At 37.1% G+C, this 3,730-nt stretch overlaps 1 protein-coding gene across 1 annotated transcript in view; it reads left to right on the forward strand.

Moving 5' to 3' along the window:
* The first annotated feature begins 616 nt into the window (after positions 1 to 616).
* satb1b (SATB homeobox 1b) overlaps positions 617 to 3,730 on the forward strand; it is a 250,029-nt gene continuing 246,915 nt past the window's right edge. The window contains exon 1 of the mRNA XM_061956591.2: positions 617 to 858. The gene's annotated coding sequence lies outside the window, so the exon portion shown is untranslated. The remainder of the gene's footprint in view (positions 859 to 3,730) is intronic.

Genomic DNA, 3,730 nt, shown 5'->3' on the forward strand with positions numbered 1-3,730 from the left:
ATTTTACTTTAGGAATTAAGAACACAAAGAACATGATTCTCCATCCGCAGCTGTGTTTTAACAAGACTTCCCAGACTTGAACTTTTGTCATTTTTTTTTATTTTTATTTTTTAATTAAATTAAGATTAAGCCGTTTATTATAATTATCCTTATTGGATCATTTATTTCGAATTTGAACGGGCCCTTTATTTTTTGCTGCCCGACAAAAACAACAAAAAAGTCCCTCCCTATTAAAAATGGTGTGTTCACGGGTCAGCGGAAACAACAAATAATGAGTTTGATTTGATTGCGTGCAAAACAGTTTAAAAAAAATAAAAAATAAAAAAAATGTTTTAAACAAGCGAGTTATTTATTTTCAACTTCTGTTTCTGGAACGCACGCGCATTCTTTCGTCCAACTCGTCCCCTCGGAGGAAGCGCGCACACATGTGTTTAAAAAAAAAAAGAGAAAAAAAAGCGCAAAGTGGGGCAAGCTGCGGCACAGCTGGCAAATGATCGATTCGAGCATCGGAGCAGCGGGGAGGGGCGGTGCTTGTGTTACCTGCCGCCCTCTCAAAGCGCGCCTCTCGCATGCCGCCACTCGCCTCTCCTCTTCCTCCAAGCGCGCATCCCTCGGCTCCATCCTCCCCGCCGTGCGCGGCTCAAACTTCAGCCTCCGACCCGAGCGACCACCCGGCCCCCGCCCGCCTCCCCCGGGGAAGACATATCTTCGATATAAAACACTTTTTTTTTTTCTTTTTTTTTTTTAAATTTCCCTGTTTTTTTTGTTTCTTTTTCTTTTTGGATCCGCGCTAAGTGTTTTGCGTCAGAGAGCGAAGGTTGTTCAACTTTTGATGGAAAACCACTGCTGACTTCCCAGGTACGTCCGCCATTATCACACTTTTTTTTTTTTTACTTTCTGCATCACTTGGGATGACTGCGAAAGAGTGCTTCTCCTTGCAATTTCAAGGATGCAGTAATAATAATAATGAAAAAAAAATAAATAAATAAATAAATAAATGTGTCGTCTAAATAAATTAAAAGGCAAAATGTGCAGACCTTCCGAATCACTTAAAACCCACACGGACTCCAAAGTGGCTGCTGCAGGGATTGAATATTTCATAAAGCGAGAGATACAAATAGGAATTAAAAACTTAAGAGCCGGCTATGAATGGCGGGCTTAATGGTAAATAGAAATGATGGCATTCAAAAAGAAAAAAAAATGGGCCATGAAAGAAGAAAAAAAAGGATTCCTGCAAGATGATACGTTCCTTTTCAATACTTGACTAACTGTATGCAAGTGAAGCGATATTTAAAATGATCTCATGAAAACAAAACGTTCGAACCGTCTCATGTTTATTACTGCTATTAAGTTATTTACATTTGCACCAGCGTGGGCGGCACAAGGCGGGTGAAGTGTCTCGCCCGAGGACGCCACAGCCTCCGCAGGCACGGGACGTTGATACGACGTTGATCGTACGTACGTGTCCTTTAAAAACTGACCTTTGACACAACGTTGCAAAATAGTTTGTAAATTGAGACAATGTTGATGTCCAAACGTTGGATCCGCGTTGTTACTTGAAAAGTGTCAAAATATCAATGGTCAAGTCGACGTCACAACCTGACATTGAAAAAACTTTGTCAAAAAGCATGTTCTTTCAACGTTGTAGAGGATTGGTTGGGAAATGACCAAAATTCAACGATCAAATCAACGCAATAACCCGACATTTATTAAACGTCGTCAAAAGGCATCTTGTTTCAACGTTGTATTTGTGTTGTAGACTATTGGTTGAAATATAACTAAAATTCAATGCTCAAATCAACACAAGAACCCGACATTGATTAAACGTCGTCAAAAAGCACTTTGTATTTGTGTTGTAGAGTATTGGTTGGAAAATGACCACAATTTTAATGGTCAAATCAACGCAAGAACCCAACATTGATTAAATGTCGTCAAAAAGCACGTTGTTTCAACGTTGTATTTGTGTTGTAGAATATTGGTTGAGAAATGACCAAAATTTCAACGGTCAAATAACCGCAAGAACCCAACATTGGTTGAAAAATGACCACGATTTCAATGGTCGAATCAACGCAAGAACCCAACATTGATTAAACATCGTCAAAAAGCACGTTGTTTCAACGTTGTGTTTGTGTTGTGGAATATTGCTTGAAAAATGACCACAATTTTAATGGTCAAATCGACGTCAAGACCTGACATTGATTAAACGTTGTCAAAAAGCATGTTGTTTCAATGTTGTATTTGTGTTGAAGAATATTGGTCGAGAAATGACCAAAATTCAACGATCAAATCAACGCAAGAACCCAACATTGATTTAACGTCGTCAAAAAGTACGTTGTTTCAACGTTGTATTTGTGTTGTAGAATATTACTTGAAAAATGACCACGATTTCAATGGTCAAATCAACGCAAGAACGCAACATTGATTAAACGTCGTCAAATAGCACGTTGTTTCAACGTTGTATTTGTGTTGTAGAATATTGGTTGAGAATTGACCAAAATTCAACGATCAAATCAACGCAAGAACCCAACATTGATTAATCGTCGTCAAAAAGTACGTCGTTTCAACGTTGTATTTGTGTTGAAGAATATTGGTCGAGAAATGACCAAAATTCAACGATCAAATCAACGCAAGAACCCAACATTGATTAAAAGTCGTTAAAAAGCATTTGTTTCAACGTTGTATTTGTGTTGTAGAATATTACTTGAAAAATGACCACAATTTCAATGGTCAAATCAATGCAAGAACCCAACATTGATTAAACGTCGTCCAAAAGCATGTTGTTTCAACGTTGTATTTGTGTTGTAGAATATTGGTTGAGAAATGACCAAAACTCAACGATCAAATCAACGCAAGAACTCAACATTGATTAAACGTCGTCAAAAAGTACGTTGTTTCAACGTTGTATTTGTGTTGTAGAATATTACTTGAAAAATGACCACGATTTCAATGGTCCAATCAACGCAAGAACCCAACATTGATTAAACGTCGTCCAAAAGCATGTTGTTTCAACGTTGTATTTGTGTTGTACAATATTGGTTGAGAAATGACCAAAACGCAACGATCAAATCAACGCAAGAACCCAACATTGATTAAACGTTGTCAAAAAGTACGTTGTTTCAACGTTGTATTTGTGTTGTAGAATATTGGTCGAGAAATGACCAAAATGCAACGATCAAATCAACGCAAGAACCCAACATTGATTAAACGTCGTCAAAAAGCACGTTGTTTCAACGTTGTATTTGTGTTGTAGAATATTACTTGAAAAATGACCACGATTTTAATGGTCAAATCAACATAAGAACCCAACATTGATTAAACGTCATCAAAAAGCATGTTGTTTCAACGTTGTATTTGTGTTGTAGAATATTGGTCGAGAAATGACCAAAATTCAACGATCAAATCAACGCAAGAACCCAACATTGATTAAACGTCGTCAAAAAGTACGTTGTTTCAACGTTGTATTTGTGTTGTAGAATATTACTTGAAAAATGACCACGATTTCAATGGTCAAATCAACGCAAGAACCCAACATTGATTAAACAACGTCAAATAGCATGTTGTTTCAACGTTGTATTTGTGTTGTAGAATATTACTTGAAAAATGACCAAAATTCAACGATCAAATCAATGCAAAAACCCAACATTGATTAAACGTTGTCAAAAAGTACGTTGTTTCAACGTTGTATTTGTGTTGTAGAATATTGGTTGAGAAATGACCAAAATTCAACGAT

Source organism: Nerophis lumbriciformis, linkage group LG04, assembly GCF_033978685.3.
Source record: "Nerophis lumbriciformis linkage group LG04, RoL_Nlum_v2.1, whole genome shotgun sequence".
In the NCBI taxonomy this organism is placed as follows: domain Eukaryota; kingdom Metazoa; phylum Chordata; class Actinopteri; order Syngnathiformes; family Syngnathidae; genus Nerophis; species Nerophis lumbriciformis.